We start from the raw sequence: 19,773 nt of genomic DNA on the forward strand, positions 1-19,773 counted from the left end.
GACCTATGTGTAAGGGGACAGTCTTCCCATTTATCACCAATGAAAGGAGAATTTTTCCCCTTAACCACCAGTGCAAAGGGAAACTTCTCCCATGACCATCAATGGAAGGGGTCACCTTTTCACCTTTTCACTGATCATCAATGTAAGGGGCGACTCTTCCATTGACCACCAATGTAATTGATTCCTATTCTTTTTTGGCCAATATTATCATTTGTTTTATTTCATTAAATAATATAGTAATATAGAGCAGTCTTGGGTGTCTAATGCCAGGTATGCCACATTCCTTATTCTATTATTTATTCTTATCTAAAACATACTTTTCATGCAGTCTCATGAGCTTTAGATTAAATATTTATTAGCTGTGGTGCCCTGGGACCTTGAGGTTATTTTGAGGCTTCCACTGACTTAAAAAGGTTGAGAGAGGCTGCTCTAGACATTTAACTGCAAATGCTGAACCAAGGTTGAAGCTAGGATTTTTTGATCCCAGGCTGCAGAGATTTATCAATACCTCATACCAAGTCATGATCAGACACTTGAACTGCTTATGTTTACAACATCATATTTAATGATGTATTAATGAAGCACAGTGTATTACTGTATTTATTGGCGTATAACACTCACTTTTTCACCATGAAAATCGGGTGCAAATAGTGTATGCGTGTTATATGCCAATGCTTCAATTTTAGCTGCCTCGAAGGTGAAAGGGAGGGGGGCAGGACGAGCGCCGTCAGATTACATACAGTGAGAATCTCCTGTTTACTTGGCGGCCTCTGTAATAGGAAGTCCCATCTCCTGGGCCGCCATTGGACCACTGTTCTGTCTATCATAGGAGATTCTCACTGTATGTAATCTGTCGACGCTCGTCCCGCCCCCCTCCCTGTCCCCTCTAGGCTGCAGATGGGCATCGATCAGGCTGCATTGATGGCAATGGTGAGGCTGCTGCATTGATGTGGACTGATGAGGCTGCAGATGGATATTGATCAGGCTGCATTGATGCCAATGGTGAGGCTGCAGATGGGCACTGACCCTTATTTTGCTTCAAAGTTCCTTATTTAAAATTTTAAGTTTTTTTCCTGAAACTTCCCTCTTAAAATGAATGTGCATGTTATACGCCGATAAATACGGTAATTTGTGTCTTTTTATCTGCCTGGATTTCAACATTTATGGTCTCAACCCCTGTTCAGTTTATTTTTCAGTGTCACTGACTGAACTCTTGAAAAAGTAGACAAGGATGCTCTGAAAGCATTAAAGAGGTCAATGTAATGTCTAAAAAAAAAAAAGAAACCCATCAATTTATCTAAGCTTCTATCACTGGACATTCCAAGAAGAACACATACTTCTGAGTATAATGACATACAGTAAAGCCTAGTATCCATGATGAGATTATCAGACTAATGATCGTCTGTTTGTTTTTCACATGCTAGTCTCCATATCGAATAGGTTACAAAAGTACAAAAATTCTCAGTATGACAGAAAAAAATTCGGAAGTGATGTAATGTATGTGTATTTTCAGACAAAAACTGTACTGATCAAACAAAATTGTACAATTTTGTATCGTACGCAAATTTTTTTTATGTTTGTCCCATTCGGAAAGTTTCAGACGACAGCTGTGTACTAACGAATGATCTCTTCGAAATCGGTATTTTTTGTACGATATTCTGATCGTATGTGTGGGGCTTAAGGGCAACATCGCATCAGCAAACTTTGTAGCAGAGATTCATAGTGGCTACAGATTTCTCTGCTTGTTTTTCAGGTGATCTGTGTTTAAACTAAACTCTGGGAAAAAACTATTTCGGGCTATTTGCTATGTAAGAATAAATTGCCCTTACTGAAGGCTGTCTCATCTTTAGCTGCTGCTCTGTTCATAAAACTGTAAAGCCTCGTACACACGATCGGACTTTCCAACGGGAAATGTTCGATGACAGCCTGTTGGTGTGTATGCTTCATCGGACAATTGTTGTCGGACTTTCCGCAGACAAATGTTGGCTAGCAGGTTTTCAAATTTTCCGCGGACAAATGTGTGTTGTCGGATTTTCCGAGCGTGTGTACACAAAAGTCGAAAGTACAAACACGCATGCTCGGAAGCAAGGATGAGCCAGAAGCGGTTGGTCTTCTAAACTAGCGTTCGTAATGGAGGATTAACATTCGTGACGTGGCAAATAATGAAATCTCGAAATGCAGCACACAATTCTCTTCTTCTTTAACCACTTCAGCCCCGGTGGATTTTTACAATTTGGCACTGCGCTACTTTAACTAGTAATTGTGCGGCCATGCAATGTTGTACCCAAACAAAATTTGCGTCCTTTTTTTCCCACACATAGAACTTTCTTTTGATGGTATTTGATTGCCTCTGCAAATTTTATTTTTTGCGATATAAACGGAAAAAAAAACGGAAATTTTGAAAAAAAATGATATTTTCTATTTTTTGTTATAAAAAAAATTTTATTAATTAAATTTTAGTCATACATTTAGGCCAAAATGTATTCAGCCACATGCCTTTGGTAAAAAAATGTCAATAAGCGTATATTTATTGGTTTGTGCAAAAGTTATAGCGTCTACAAACTAGGGTACATTTTCTGGAATATACGCAGCATTTCGTTTATGACTACCTATCTCATTTCTTGAGGTGCAAAAATGGCAGGGCAGTACAAAACCCCCCAAATGACCCCATTTTGGAAAGTAGACACCCCAAGAAAATTGCTGAGAGGCATGTTGAGCCCATTGAATATTTAATTTTTTTGTCACAAGTGATTGAAAAATGACAAAAAAAAAAAAATTACATTACAAATTTAGTTGTCACTAAATGATATGTTGCTCACACATTCCAAAATTTATATGTGGAATTAGACCCCAAAATGCATTCTGCTGCTTCTCCTGAGTATGGGGATACCTCATGTGTGAGACTTTTTCGGAGCCTAGCCGCATACAGGACCCCGAAAACTAAGCTTCGCCTTCAGGCTTTCTAAGGGCATAATTTTTGATTTCACTCCTCACTACCTATCACAGTTTCAAAGGCCATAAAATGCCAAGATAGCACAAAACCTCCCCAAATGATCCCATTTTGGAAAGTAGACACCCCAAGCTATTTGCTGATAGGAATGTTGAGTCCATGGAATATTTTATATTTTGCCACAAGTTGCAGGAAAATGAAAAATTTTATTTTTTTTGCACAAAGTTGTCACTAAATGATATATTGCTCAAACATGCCATGGGCATATGTATAATTACACCCCAAAATACATTCTGCTGCTTCTCCTAAATATGGAGATACCACATGTGTGAGACTGTTTGGGAGTCTGGCCGCGTACAGGACTCCGAAAACTAAGCTCCGCCTTCAGGCTTTCTAAGGGCGTAATTTTTGATTTCACTCCTCATTACCTATCACAGTTTCGGAGGCCATAAAATGCCCAGATAGCACCCCCCCCCCCCCAAATGACCCTATTTTGGAAAGTAGACACCCCAAGCTATCTGCTGAGAGGCATGTTGAGTATTTTGCAAATCTCACTTTTTGTCACAAAGGTTTGAAAATTGAAAAAAGAAAAAAAAAAGACATTTTTCTTTTCTTTCTTCATTTTCCAAAAAAAAAATAAGATCTGCAAAATGCTCACCATGCCTCTTAACAAATACCTTTCACATTTCTTACAGACCTGGTTTCAAGAACGGGAAAGTGAACGCACTCTCTTGGATGTTCCCAGAGTCCCCTCAAATAACAGAACCTAGCACCATCCTTTCACCACAGAATTTTTGCCTCATCACCCAGTCTGACCTCACCTGCCATTAAACAAGCTTCCGGCCACTGTACTGAGTGAGGGGTATCTTTTTTTGAAGAAACGGGATGACTTACTTTGGGCCCAGAATAACATTTTTGTCCCGCTTGAGGTAAGACCTCTGATCCTGGAGACTTTTCATGACCACAAACTGGCAGGTCATTTCAGGGGTTTTAAAGACCACTGAACTAGTCTCTCATTCCTTTTGGTGGCCTGGTTGGAGATGGGACTGCAAGGATTACGCCTCCTCATGTATCTCCTGTCAGCGAAACAAGGGGTCAAACGCCAAGTCTTGGGGTCTACTGAAACCTCTGCCCATCCTGGAACGACCATGGAAGGAAGTGTCTATGGACTTCATTGTTGAATTACCTCCCTCTAAAGGGTTCTCTACTATTTTTGTCATTATTGACCGCCTCTCTAAGATGGCACACTTTCTCCCCATGGTGGGCACTCCCTCTGCCCTGGATACAGCTAATATTTTCATCAAGGAAGTAGTAAGGCTTCACGGGGTACCCAATAATATCTTCTCCGATAGAGGTGTTCAATTCACCTCTAAGTTTTGTAGGGAGCTTTGCAAAATACTGGAAATTAAAGTCAGTCTGTCTTCAGCCTACCATCCCCAAAGTAATGGCCAAACAGAGAGGACAGATCAAACATTAGAACAATATCTTCGTTTCTTCTGTTCTGGCTCCCAGGATGATTGGTCCACTCTCCTGCCCTATGCGGAGTTTGCTTATAATAATTTCATCCACTTAGCTACTAACCAAACACCTTTCTGGTCCAACTTCGGCTTTCACCCCTCCTTTCTTCCTAATTCCTTCCCTGAAATATCAGTTCCGGCTGTGCAAGACCGCATATGTCAGTAACTTGGTAGAAGGTCGAGATGCTGGGAGGGCTCCCCTTGCGGCTGAGCACAGCACACCACTAAAGGTGGAACAGCAGGTGTGGTGCCCACAGAAGCACGGGTGCCGGGTTGCTGGAGACAGGCATGCTTGAAAGGTCCAGGAGACAGAGTCCAGTGGTATAACTGAATAGCGGAGCCGTGAGCCAGGCCAGGGGTCATTCACAGAGAGACAGTCCAGGATCAGAATGACCTAAGATCAGCTGCGTCTTAGTACAGGGAGCAAGATAAGCAGAGTCCAAAAGCCAGGCCGTGGGTCAGATGCTAGGAGCAGGCAGGAGGAAGTCAGGTGCAAGCCAAAGGGTCAAGCCAGAGGATCAGAAAGAGCAGGTCAACCAGGGGCGGACTGACAACTCATGGGGCCCCCGGGCAATAGAAGATCATGGGGCCCCCTGTGTCTCCGCCCACATGCAAGCCGCACCTACACAAAGCCCCACTTACATGGGGCACACAGTAAGGCACATCACATGGCACACTGCAGAGCACGGGGCACATCATGGGGCACAGGGCATGGGGCACACAGTAGGGCACATCACAGGACACATAATGGGGCACCCAGCAGGGTTTATTATGCTGTACACATCAGGGCACATTATTGAGCACAGCATGGTGCATCACAGAGGGTACAGGGCACATCAGTGGGTACACAGCGGGGCACATCACAGAGCACATCAGGAGATACACAGCAGGGAACGTGCTGCACATCACAGGGCATGTGGCAAATAGTAGGGCACACAGCAGGGCACACAGTAGGGCACATCCTTGGGAACAGGACACAGGCGGTACACATCAGGGCACACATCCCAGGGCATGGGGCACACAGAGCACATTACAGGGCACACAGTAGAGCACAACAGGTGGTACACAGCAGGGCACATCACAAGGCACATCACAGGGCAAGGGGCACAGAGTAGGGCACATAAGGGGGTACACTAGCAGGGCACATCACAGGCCATGGGGCACGCAGTAGGGCAAATAGCAGGGCACAAACCAAAACACAGGGCACACAGTAGAGCACTGGGATCCTCCAGACTTAACACAGTGTCTTTCAGGGTAGCCATCAGGGCGGAAGGCGACACAGTGGGGGTGGAGGACACAGGGAGACACCATGGGGGGGGGGTTGGAGGGCACAGGGGGACACTGTAGGTGGGTGGAGGGCACAGGGGGACACTGTGTGTGAGTGGCACAGGGAGACACCATGGGGGGGGGATAGAAAACACAGGGGGACACTGTGGGGGGTGAAGGGCACAGGGAGATACTGTGGGGAGGTGGAGGGCACAGGGGGACACTGTGGGGAGGTGGGGGGCACAGGGGGACACTGTGGAGGGGTGGAGGGCACTGTGGGGGGGAGGTGGAGGGCACAGGGGGTCACTGTGGGGAGGTGGGGGGCACAGGGGGACACTGTGGGGAGGTGGGGGCACAGGGGGACACTGTGGGGAGGTGGAGGGCACAGGGGGACACTGGGGGGGTGGGGGGCACAGGGGGACACTGTGGAGGGGTGGAGGGCACTGTGGGGGGGGAGGTGGAGGGCACAGGGGGGCACTGTGGGGAGGTGGGGGGCACAGGGGGACACTGTGGGGAGGTGGGGGCACAGGGGGACACTGTGGGGAGGTGGAGGGCACAGGGGGACACTGGGGGGGTGGAGGGCACAGGGGGGCACTGTGGGGAGGTGAGGGCACACGGGGGCACTGTGGGGGGGGGTGGAGGGCACAGGGGGGCACTGTGGGGAGGGGGGAGGTGGAGGGCACAGGGGGGCACTGTGGGGGGCACAGGGGGACACTGTGGGGAGGTGGGGGCACAGGGGGACACTGTGGGGAGGTGGAGGGCACAGGGGGACACTGTGGGGGGGTGGAGGGCACAGGGGGGCACTGTGGGGAGGTGGAGTGCACAGGGGGACACTGTGGGGAGGTGGAGGGCACAGGGGGACACTGTGGGAAGGTGGGGGGGCACAGGGGGACACTGTGGGGAGGTGGAGGGCACAGGGGGCACTGTGGGGAGGTGGGGGGCACAAGGGGGCACTGTGGGGGGCACATGGGGACACTATGGGGAGGTGGGGGGGCACAGGGGGGCACTGTGGGGAGGTGAGGGCACAGGGGGGCACTGTGGGGAGGTGGGGGGGCACAGGGGGACACTGTGGGGAGGTGGGGGGCACAGGGGGGCACTGTGGGGAGGGGGGAGGTGGGGGGCACAAGGGGGCACTGTGGGGAGGTGGGGGGCACATGGGGACACTGTGGGGAGGTGGGGGGGCACAGGGGATCACTGTGGGGGAGGTGGGGGGCACAGGGGGTCACTGTGGGGAGGTGGGGGGCACTGTGGGGAGGTGGGGGGCACAGGAGGACACTGTGGGGAGGTGGGGGTCACTGTGGGGAGGTGGGGGGCACAGGGGGACACTGTGGGGAGGTGGGGGTCACTGTGGGGAGGTGGGGGGCACAGGGGGGCACTGTGGGGAGGTGGAGGGCACTGTGGGGAGCACAGGGGGCACTGTGGGGAGGTGGGGGCACAGGGGGTCACTGTGGGGAGGTGGGGGGCACAGGGGGACACTGTGTGGAGGTGGGGGTCACTGTGGGGCACAGGGGGACACTGTGGGGAGGTGGGGGGCACAGGGGGTCACTGTGGGGGGTGGAGGGCACAGGGGGCACTGTGGGGAGGTGGGGGGCACAGGAGGACACTGTGGGGAGGTGAGGGGCACAGGGGGACACTGTGGGGGCACAGGGGGACACTGTGGGGAGGTGGGGGTCACTGTGGGGAGGTGGGGGGCACAGGGGGACACTGTGGGGAGGTGGGGGTCACTGTGGGGAGGTGGGGGGCACAGGGGGTCACTGTGGGGGTGGAGGGCACACAGGGGGGCACTGTGGGGAGGTGGGGGGCACAGGGGGACACTGTGGGGAGGTGGGGGGCACAGGAGGACACTGTGGGGAGGTGGGGGGGCACAGGGGGACACTGTGGGGAGGTGGGGGGGCACAGGGGGACACTGTCGGGAGGTGGGGGGGCACAGGGGGACACTGTGGGGAGGTGGGGGGCACAGGGGGACACTGTGGGGAGGTGGGGGGCACAGGAGGACACTGTGGGGAGGTGGGGGGCACAGGGGGACACTGTGGGGAGGTGGGGGACACTGTGGGGAGGTGGGGGGCACAGGGGGACACTGTGGGTGGGAAGCTGTGCAGCAACTTTCTAATAGCAGCACGTGGTACAAGCTGCTGCACTTTCCTTCCTACATGCAGAGTAGCGCGGGAAGCGGCTGTATACAGACCTCTCGTGATGCGCTCCTCCTCCTCCTCGCTGGCCCCTCCTCTTTTCTGTCCGTCCGAGGTGATGACAGATACAAGCACCTGGGGTGGACGGGAGGGAAGGAGGGGCCGGCGGGGAGGAGGAGGAGCGCATCACGAGGTGTGTGTATACACTGCAGTCTCTTAGCAGTGAGCAGAGACCCGATCAGCCCGTCAATCACAGCTAGCTGACGTGACGGGTAGATCGGGTCCCGAAGTGGAAGCTGCCATGGGGCCCCCTACTGGCCACGGGCCCTCGGTCAGCGTCCGAACTGCCCGATGGTCAGTCCGCCCCTGAGGTCAACACAAGCCGGGTCGGTACACAGGAGATCAGATCAGCAGATAATACAGGGCACAGGAACACAGGGGAAGCTGAAGACAAACCAGCAATTGCAGACACTAGCAGACTTCCTTATATAGGCCCATGTGACCTGCTGGTAGAGATATTGGGTCCTAAAGTCCTTCTCCTGCCAGAGATGCTGGGTCCTAAAGTCTTTCTCCTGCCATAAGTGCTGGTAGAGATGCTGGGTCCTAGAGCCCTTCTCCTGCTGTTGATTCCCTGACAGTACCCCCCCCCCAACGGGCAGCCTCCGGGTGCCCATTTGGGCCATCTTCTCAGGGTATTTAGCCCAAAACTCTCAGACGAATCTAGGGGCATGTACATTGGCCTCAGGTTCCCAGGAGCTCTCCTCATGTGGAAACCCTTTCCATTAAATTAAGACCTGAATTGTCCTACCTCTCCGTTGACAGTCAAGGATGAATTCCACTTCAAATTCAGTCTCGTCTCCTACCAGGACCGGAGGTGGGGGTACTTCTTCTCTCCCTGGAAAAGAACTAGAAATGGCATGTTTAAGAAGTGCAACATGAAATACAGGGTGGATCTTATAAGATTCAGGTAAGGCAAGTTCGAAGGCTACTGGATTTATTTCGCGTTTAATTTCAAAACGACCAACAAACTTTGGCCCCAACTTTCGGGATGGACATGGCAGTTTGAGGTTTGCAGATGAGAGCCACACTTTGTCCCCCACTTTAAAGGCAGGGTTTACTCTTCTTTTCTTGTCATATTGTTTCTTATACCCTTCTTGGGCTTTCTGCATTGTGTCCTGGAGAATTTGATAATTGGTTTGAATGAAATTTATTCTGTCTTGAACTGCCGGAACTGAAGATTCGGGAATGATATTGGGTAGAAATGAAGGATGGTAGCCATAATTCGCCCAGAAGGGCGACTGGTTGGTAGCAGCGTGCACAGAGTTATTGTATGCGAATTCTGCACAGGGCAATAATGAAATCCAATCATCCTGAGAAAAGGAACAAAAACATCTTAGATACTGTTCTAGCGTTTAGTTAGTCCTTTCCATTTGACCATTGCTCTGGGGATGGTAGGCTGTGGAAAAACATGTTTCAATTGACAGCAATTTGCAAAGGTTCCTCCAGAACCTAGAGGTGAATTGAACACCTCTATCTGACACAATGTTGTCTGGTACACCATGCAATCTGACTATTTCTTTGATGAAAGTTTTTGCTGTGTCCATTGCGGAAGGTGTGCCCATCATTGGCAAGAAGTGTGCCATCTTGGATAGCTGGTCTACTACTACCAAGATGTGAATTCTTGGTAGTGAATTCTTCTGAAGGGGGTAAATCCACGATAAAGTCTAATGAAATGTTTTTCCAAGGCTGTTCCGTGACTGGCAGAGGTCTTAACAGGCCCCAGGATTTAGCGTTGGACCCCTTATTCCGCTGGCATGTTGTGCAAGAATTGACATACTCCTTACAATCGGATCTCAGAGTGGGCCACCATAAAGACCGTTGAACCAGTTCGGTCGTTTTTCGGACCCCAAAGTGGCCAGCCAATTGGTAGTCATGGAAAGTTCTTAAAACCTGAAGCCTGGCTTGCTGTGGGACAAAAATCTTGTTTTGATGCCAAAGGAGCCCCTCCTGGCTTCTTAGAGAGGAGATTTCTGCCTCCGTGCACTGGGTGGATGCCTGCTCAATTGAAATCCTTAAATCAGGCTAGATCAAGAGGAAATTTTGAGGGGACAGAATTGAACTGGGTGTGACCTCTTCCGGGGTGTCAGGGAACATTCGGGACAAGGCGTCGGCTTTTTCATTCTTAGACCCTGGGCGGAAGGTGATATGGAAGTTAAATCTAGAAAAGAATAGAGCCCATCGAGCCTGCCGAGGTCTCAGTCGCTTGGCCGTGCGGAGATATTCTAGGTTCTTATGGTCTGTAAAGATTAAGATAGGATGGACGGCACCCTCCAAGAGATATCTCCATTCCTCCAGAGCAGTCTTAATCGCCAAGAGCTCCGATCCCCCACGTCGTAGTTCTTCTCCGGCTGACTCATCTTCCGTGAAGAGAAGGCCATGGGATGAAGTAGGGCTTTGGGCCCCTGACGTTGGGAAAGAACTGCCCCCGGGGCTACTTCAGAGGCATCAACTTCCAGGACATAGGGTAAGGTAGCATCAGGATGCTGTAAGATTGGTGCGGAGGTAAAGAGGAGCTTCAGTTGATCGAAGGCAGTTTGTGCTGCTACTGACCACTGGAATCTGGTATGTTGGCGGGTTATCTGGGTGATAGGCACTACAGTGCTAGAGAAGTTCTTTATAAATCTCCTGTAGAAATTTGCGAAGCCGATGAACCTCTGAACACCCTTCTTATCAGATGGAGCCGGCCACTCAAGGATAGCCTTCACCTTTTGAGGATCCATAGCTACCCCGTTAGTGGTGATGATAAGTCCGAGGAATTGGATTGTCGTCTTCTCAAAGTCGCATTTCTCAGCTTTTACATACAATCCATGTGTTCTGAGGATGCCCAGTACCTTTTTTACATGTGTTCTGTGAAGCTCCAGATTAGCTGAGAATATGAGAATATCGTCGAAGTAGACGATAACGAAGTGGTCTAAGTACTGCCGAAAAATATCATTTATGAAATGTTGGAATGTGGCCGGGGCGTTGCATAGTCCAAACGGCATTACTAAGTATTCAAAGTGCCCGAATCTTGTTCTGAATGCTGTTTTCCACTCATCCCCCTCTTGGATACGGACAAGATTGTAAGCTCCACGTAGGTCTAATTTGGTGAAAATGTGGGCTGTACGAAACCTCTGGAAGAGTTCGGGGATGAGGGGGAGCGGATAGCGATTTTTTAGAGTAATTTTGTTTAAGTCCCTGTAGTCCACACATGGCCTCAAGGTTTTATCTTTTTTCTCAACAAAGATAATGCCGGCACCGGCGGGAGAGGAGGAAGGGCGGATAAATCCCTTTTCAAGGTTTTCATCAACATAATGCCTCAAAGTTTCAAGTTCAGTCTCGGAAAGAGGAAAAGTACGGCCAAAAGGAATCTCAGCCCTCTGTAGCAAGTCAATGGGCCAATCATAGGGACGGTGTGGGGGTAGAGCATCTGCCTTCTTCTTGTCAAAAACATCTTGGAATTCATGGTAGGCCCCTGGTATATTGGAATCCACACTGGGTGTGGGTAGGACAGACAGACAACTAGAAAAGTCCTTGGATTCAGGAGCAAGACAATGCTGCCGGCAGTAGGAAGAAGTGAAGAGAACTTCCCTCTTGGACCAGTCAGTCTGAGGATTGTGCGCCTGTAGCCATGGAATTCCCAGGATCACAGGGAATATAGGGGAGCTCAGGATGTCAAAATGTAGAAATTCCTGGTGACTAGAATTGATGGAGGTAAAGATAGGTGCCGTTTCTTGGGTGACATGCCCGGAACTAGGCATTGAGCCTAGATGAACGGTCAATCGTTGCCTTTTGTGGTGAAGAGGGATAGCGAGTCTCTTTGCCAAGGTCAGATCCAAGAAACAGCTGCATCCACTACTGCTTGGAGATGAACTTCCTCTCCTGCCACCAGTAATGTGACAGGAAGACTGATATGGGTTGGAGAAAACCTGGATACCTGGAAATTGACCGGAGTGCGGGGAACTGATTTCCTGGGTCTTACAAGGTTATGTAATGTCCTGTTCCCCCACAGTAGAAGCAAAGGTTTGCCTGTCGGCGATGAAGTCTCTCCTCTGAAGTTAATGTTGGATGGGCCAGGCCAAGCTGCATGGGTTTGGATGTAGGCGGGACTTCGGGCTGCCGAAGGGTTTGGATACGTTCAGACCGGCGTTCCCGTAAGCGTCTATCGATTTGAATGGTCAGTAGGATGAGACCTTCTAGTGTTGAGGGGGTCTCAATTCTGGACAGTTCATCCTTGAGGGATTCGGACAGCCGCAGCCGATACTGATAACTTAACGCTGCCTCGTTCCAACCTGAGTCTGAGAACCAGGTACGGAATTGCACCGTGTAATCTTCCACAGGGCGCTGACCCTGCCGTAGGGTATGCAGAGCAGATTCAGCAGTGGCCACCCGCAGGGGGTCATCATATAATTGGCCCATGGTTTCGAAGAACTGGTCCACAGAGTTGATGAGAGGACTCTCCTGCTCCAATAAGCCATGAGCCCATACTTGGGGTTCATCAGTCAACAAAGAAATAATGAATCCCACCTTCACTGTTTCAGTGGAAAAAGTCAGTGGTTGCAGTGCTCACTGGAGAAGCATTCTGGTGTTAGTACTCGTGGTTCCGGAGGGGGCATCACCACAGTAGGAGTAACTACCGGAGGGTTGGCGGAAGACGGCCCTTGATCTGTGGCGGTAGGTGTCGCAGACAGGTGCTGCAGGCGGTCCTCTAACTGAGAGTACCCTTTCTGGAGTTTTTGGATGACCTGAGTGAGGGCTGTGATCTGTAGACTTGTGGCTTCCAGCGGGGAGACACCTCCGTCGGCCTCTGACATGGCTGGTTTGTACTGTCAGTAACTTGGCAGGAGGCCGAGATGCTGTGAGGGCTCCCCTTGCGGCCGAGCGCAGCACACCACTGAAGGTGGAACAGCAGGTGTGGTGCCCACAGAAGCACAGGTGCCGGGTTGCTGGAGACAGGCGTGCTTGAAAGGTCCAGGAGACAGAGTCCAGTGGAATAACTGAATAGCGGAGCCGGGAGCCAGGCCAGGGGTCATTCACAGAGAGACAGTCCAGGATCAGAATGACCTAAGATCAGCTGCGTCTTAGTACAGGGAGCAAGATAAGCAGAGTCCAAAAGCCAGGCCGGGGTCAGATGCTGGGAGCAGGCAGGAGGAAGTCAGGTGCAAGCCAAAGGGTCAAGCCAGAGGATCAGGAAGAGCAGGTCAAAACAAGCCAGGTCGGTACACAGGAGATCAGATCAGCAGATAATACAGGGCACAGGAACACAGGGGGAGCTGAAGGCAAACCAGCAATTGCAGACACTAGCAGACTTCCCTATATAGGCCCATGTGACCTGCTGGTAGAGATACTGGGTCCTAAAGTCCTTCTCCTGCCAGAGATGCTGGGTCCTAAAGTCCTTCTCCTGCCATAAGTGCTGGTAGAGATGCTGGGTCCTAGAGCCCTTCTCCTGATGTTGATTCCCTGACAGCATAACTTCCATCCAGTCAAATTTTCAAAAACTTCAGGAAACCACGCAGAAGGCCCAGGACAGTTACAAAAGACACTATGACAAGGGAAGAAAGGAAAATCCAGCCTTCAAGGTAGGGGATGAGGTCTGGCTATCCGGCATTAACCTTAGGCTACCTTGTCCTTCTCGGAAATTAGAGTCGAAGTTCATCGGCCCTTTCAAAGGATTGTGAACTCTGTGGCTTTTGAATTAGCCTTACTCAGTTCCTATAGGATACACCCTGTGTTTCACGTATCCCTACTGAAACCGGTGATTCCTAGCCCTTTTTCAGGAAGAAAAAGACCACCTCCTCCTCCGATTGAAATCGATGGCGAGAATGAGTTCGAGGTGGAAGCTATAATTGACTGCAAGAAGAAGGGCAAGCAGCTCCAGTACTTGATTAAATGGAAGGGCTACCCTCCTGAGGATAATTCTTGGGAACCTTCAAGTTATTTACACGCTCCACGCTTAATCCAAGCCTTCCACAAGAAACACCCGGGCTTACTGTCCAGATTGGGCGTCCAGAGGCCGCCTCTCGGGGGGGCACTGTCAGGAAAGAAGCAAGTACTAGTCTCGCCAATATCACTGCCTTCCTTCGCACATGCGCGGTACAGCGGCACTCCGGCACATCCCTGGGCACAATACAGCGGAACAGCTAATGCGCGTGTGCAATTCAGTGAAACGGCTAATGTTGGTGTGCAGTTCAGTGACCTTGACCTTGACCTACTCTGATCTCTTCCTGCATCTGACCCTCGGCTTGCCTCTTAGACCTCTCTACTTGCTTCCTGTGTTTGACCCTCAGCCTGTCTACGGATATTGCTTCCTGTCTCCAGTGATTGACCCTCAGCCTGCTCCTGGAATTTTGCTATTGTCTTCAGTGCTCGGCCACTGGCTTGCTCACAGACTTTGCCTCCAGTTATCTGTGTTTGACCCTTGGTCTGTGTTACGGACTTTGCTATTAGTCTCCAGTTCTAAATCATCAGCCTGCTGACAGACCTGCTAACAATCTTTTGCACTAGACTGTTTTGCCTATCTAAGAGACTCTTACCAGTCACCGGTGTTTGGCCCCCGGCCTGTTGTTGGATTAGCTGTTCGTCTTCCTTCTTGAGCTTCAGCATCTTCCAGTCCTGCACAGATGTCTCACTGCCGGTGACCTTCACGTAAGATCTGCCCTGCCTGCTGGTGACTCGTGCCTCTTTGTGCCCTTCACCCCCTGTACCGTCTCCAGTAGTGGAGTGCGCTTAGTCGCAAGAGGTTACCGTTCTCAGCATCTCGGCCTCGGTTAGTACCCTTACCTGACAACGTTGCTGGTCCTTGTTGGGCATACATTGTAATGTTCTTTTTTTCATGCAGCTTGTGGGAGCAAACGCTGTTACTCTCAAGATTAAGAAATCAGTGCTGCAGCTGAATGGCGTACCTGCTAAGCAAATGATGGTTAACAATAAAACAAAGTAACATTACAGTATAACAGTTAGACTTCCAATACCTGCAAACCAAATACGATAAAACATAGTAAAAATAAAACATTTTTTAATGCAATCTGTGCTTAAAAAATATATGCCGAAGCATGGGGGCATCCTCCCCTAATGTTAGGAGCAAATCGCTCCTCCACCCCTGCCCCCATGCTTCAGCATATATGCTCTTTTTTTTAACTGTGGTGGTGAAATCACCTCCGACAGCGCTGGAGTCATGGCTTTATGTATCGTGGGAGCAAACGCTGTTGCTGTCAAGATAAATAAACCCGTGCTGCAGCTGAATGGCGTACCTGCTAAGCAAATGATGGTTAACAATAAAACAAACATTACAGTATAACATACCATACCTGCAAAGCAAATACAATAAAACATAGTAAAAATAAAACGATAGAGAACGATAGATATAGCATAATAGTGAGCGAACAGTAGAGAGGACAGTAGGGAGCGAACATAAGAGAGAGAACAATAGAGAGAGAGAGAGAGAGAGAGAGAGAAGAAAAATACAACCACAACTATTTTTGGCTTTTTTATTTTTTATTTTTTTTGTGTTTTTGTGTGTGTGTTTTTTTTTTTTTTTCACTTTTTTCACTTTTATAAAAACCGTAAAAAAACCATCAACTGAACGTTGCAAATTAGGGTCTCTCAAAATGTGATGGCCATCACATCTTTCAAGACCGCGAGACCCTGTGTACGTGTGCCTATGACAGTGTGGTGCTGTACCCTACGCTAATACACAACTAGTGTGTGATAGCGTTTGAAACAGTCACCAATGCAAAGACCAGGTTGGTCAGGACAGGAGGGACAATAAAAGCGGGTGTCACGCCTAAATCCAGGCTTTCTACAGACACAAAATCTTCTTTGGGTGTTCTTTGGGTAGGGGTACCAGAGAGGACATGCAGAAAATGCCTCTCATGCAGCTGGCTTACAGCATTTGCATTGAGAAGTTGGGCCAGAGCACCGTCTGGAAACGGAAGGGCTCTGTTGATCTCTTCCTGGAATTTAAGGAAGGATCCAGTTCGTCCGGAAGCTTTGTATAGCCCAAAAGCATTCAGCAAAGCCAAATGAAATAAATAAACAGACACTTTTTTGTACCAGCATCTGGCCTTACGGGCAATTAGGTACGGTACCAACAACTGGTCGTTGAGGTCCACCCCCCCCCATATTTTGGTTATATTCGTGAACACAGAGGGGTTTCTCCACAACATCAGTCGCCGTAGGAATTTGGACTGTCGTGTCTGCGTGAAGGAAAGAAAGAACGAAAACATTCTTATTATCCCTCCACTTCACAGCAAGCAAGTTATTACACTTCAAGCAGGCTTTCTCCCCCAGCCTAAGACGGGAATCTACAAGCCGCTGGGGAAAGCCCCGGCGATTAGATCGCACAGTGCCACATGCTCCAATTTGTTGATCAAACAAGTGACTAAAAAGTGGCACACTCGTGTAATAATTATCCACATACAAGTGGTACCCCTTTCCAAATAAGGGTGACACCAAGTCCCACACAATCTTACCAGCGCTCCCTATGTAATCTGGGCAGTTTGGTGGCTCTACGTGACTATCTCTTCCCTCATAAACCATTAAACTATATGTATAGCCTGTGGCCCTGTCACAGAGCTTGAACATCTTGACCCCGTATTTGGCACGCTTGCTGGGAAGATACTGTTTGAATGACAAACGGTCAGAAAACTTAATCAGGGACTCATCAGCGCAGGTAACTTGATGGGGAGTAAACAAGGCTGCAAGGGGCCTAATTTTGTAGAGCCCATCAAATTCAGGGTCACCCCGAGGATGACAGAGTTCATTATCATTGAAATACATGAACCAAAAGATGTGCTCGTATCGTGTCCTGGTCATGGAGGTCATGGAGAACACGGGCGTAAGGTGAATTGGGTCAGTGGACCAATATGACTGCAACTCACTCTTTTTAGTTACACCCATGAGGAGGGATAGGCCCAGGAAGGTCTTAAATTCGGAGAATGTAATTGGTCTCCAATCTATGGCAAGGGTCAGCTGGGGATTAGCAGCGATGAATTGACCAGCATATAAATTGCTTTGGTCCACAATAGATCTATAGAGATCTTCAGTGAAAAACAGTGAATAAAAAGTGACATAAAATCAACTGTTTCCATCTGAATTCCGGGTTGGCCAGTGAATGGGGGAAGTACGGGTGCTGCAGAAGTGGTGGGTTCCCAATTAGGATTGGCGATTGCAGCAGGAAGGGCACTATGGGCACGACGGGCCTGTGTTTGTCTTCTTCTTGGTGGCAGCGGGACACTATTCGTGCTTGCCACCTCGCCAACTTGAACTGCACTTATGGGACTCGCCATGTCACCACGTGATACTGCAGTGCTGGATGTATGACCGGGGTGTCCTAGGCTGCTTGTGCTTGCCAGTTCACCAGAAGGAATAGCGGCGCTAGTACTGGCTCTCTGCTCCATACGAGGGACCTGCGGTTCTTGCACCTCAAAGACAGCAGAAGAAGATCTGGGTCTGGTACGCCTGACCGTTGTCAGAGCTATCTGTCAGGGTGCCGCTGCTGTCTACAGGTTCGTATTCCGAGCCTGACAGATGAGTGACTTCCTCTTCACTATCTGTCATGCTCAGAAACGTGTAGGCCTCTTCACTACTGTACCTTCGATTTGACAATTTTGGTCTCTAAATTTACTGGTACAGTAGTGAGACTCACAGGTAAAAAAGCTCCTGACTGTTAGCAACTGATTCAAATGCTACCAAAAAAACTGTTAGCGTTCGCAGGGATCAGGCCTGACTCTGCAAATGCTGCAGTTATGTGTGTTGTGTTTTGTAAGTGATGCCCCGTACACACGGTCGGATTTTCCGATGGAAAATGTCCGATTGGAGCGTGTTGTCGGGAATTCCGCCAGTGTGTGGACTCCATCGGACATTTTCGGTCGGATTTTCCGACAAACAAAGTTTGAGAGCAGGCTATAAAATTTTCCGACAACAAAATCTGTTGTCGGAAATTCCGATCGTGTGTACACAAATCCGATGGACAAAGTGCCACACATGCTCAGAATAAACAAAGGCTATTGGCCACTGCCCCGTTTATAGTCCCGACGTACGTGTTTTACGTCACCGCGTTTAGAACGATCGGATTTTCCGACAACTTTGTGTGACCGTGTGTATGTAAGACAAGTTTGAGCCAACATCCGTCGGAGAAAATCCTAGGATTTTGTTGTCGGAATGTCCGAACAAAGTCCGATCGTGTGTACGTGGCATGACAGTGATCGATTAATACTGCACTTGGGTGGGCGGGGCTGGGCTGGGCGGAGGGGCTAAACGCAGGTGCTAGCAGGTATCTGGGCTGATCCTGCTAACACTGCGTTCTTGGGGACCCTAAACTGCTGGGGACGCTAGTATATATCTGATCAGATCAGCTACCAATCCATTCAGACACTATACTACTAAGGAAGGCGTATGGTGCGTGTGTGGGTGTTAGCGCTGCTGGCACTGATCTGACACTGCCTGGTGCGACGCAGACCCTATCTGACGCTAAAACCTAACTTTGATCACCCGCCGGGTGATCAGGGGGTTAAACCCTTATTGGGTAAAAGACGGCGGGTGCCCTGACGCTCTAAAAAATAAACTACCTAAACTACGTCACCCGTGACAGTTATACTCAGATCACAGGTGACAGTGAGTAATCAAGGGGTTAAACCTTTATTGGGGAGGGTTAGGGGGGGTCCCTAGACCTATCTGGGCCTAAGACTAGTTACCCTAACACTGATTAGCGTCACTAATGACACCAGTACAGCGATCAAAAAAAATTCTGAACGCTGCACTGGGTGACACAGTGACAGGTGATGAAGGGGTTAACTGGGGGGGTGATTGGGGGGTGAATTGTGTGCCTACATGACCTGGTGTCAGTGTAGTGTTGTGCAACTCACGTTTAGATGCTCTCTCCTCTTGGTCTGGAACGGAAAAGACCAACACGAGGAGAGATAACATCACTTACACCACAGGGAAAGATTCTCATTCGTCAGGACCGATCACCAAGTCCAGGCCAGATTTCATTGGCCTGGGCCAGGGGATTGATCGGTTCCTGATCGATTCCGATCGTAGCGGGAGGCGCCCGACGTAGCATGACGGGCGATTCGCCTGCTTGTGCCATTCTGCCGCAGTATTCGGCAGGCGGTTAACGGGATAATATTGAAGCTGCTTTGCTTGTGATGCTGATGGTGTTATTGCAAGCAAATTTTCAAAGGCTTCTTTTTTCTAGTGGTATCAAGAATAATATTATTATGCTTTTTTTTTTTTTTTTATTTTGGCAAGTTACCACAACACAATTGTCCCGTAGTTTTTAAGATCAAAGATACAATCATGTTGGTGTCCCTTGTCAATTTTACATTGTATTTTTTAAAATGTAACTACCTACTCCCAAACTGTCATTTGAAGTAAAACACATAGCCAAGTATTATTCTCCACAATTTTTTTTATTGTGCATTAAAAAAAGAAAACAAATAAAATTAGACATGCTATCTGCCAATAGAAAATGTCTGGTTGACGAAACGAACTGAAAAGCGCTAAATGAAAAGCGCGAAAAGAAAAGTGCGAATCAACACTCACCGAACCTCTACTAACACGAAATTAGCAGAAGGATGGAAGGGTGGTGCTAAAGAGCTGTAAAACCTCGTAGTACGTCTAATACGTCACTACGTTTGTAATTGTTGGCCAACAATTGTGTGACCGTGTGTATGCAAGACTAATTTCGGCCAACGCCCTTCGGACAAAATTCCACTTTTTTTGGCCAACAATTCGATCGTGTGTACAAGGCTTTACTTTTATTCAGCCCCACAGTACTGCAAGCACCAAAAGTCACCATTGAGACTTGTAGTTCCGGCTGCTGTACACTGATCATAGTAAATTGTTTGTTGCACACCTCTGTTCAGAAAAA

The 19,773-nt window shown here is 49.1% G+C and overlaps 1 protein-coding gene across 3 annotated transcripts in view; it reads left to right on the forward strand.

Annotated features, from left to right (window-relative positions):
* The window catches only part of SYT17 (synaptotagmin 17), a 489,562-nt gene that overhangs the window by 115,477 nt on the left and 354,312 nt on the right, over window positions 1–19,773 (forward strand). The window lies entirely within an intron of this gene.

The sequence above is a fragment of the Aquarana catesbeiana genome, linkage group LG06 (assembly GCF_042186555.1).
Source record: "Aquarana catesbeiana isolate 2022-GZ linkage group LG06, ASM4218655v1, whole genome shotgun sequence".
Classification (NCBI taxonomy): Eukaryota; Metazoa; Chordata; class Amphibia; order Anura; family Ranidae; genus Aquarana; species Aquarana catesbeiana.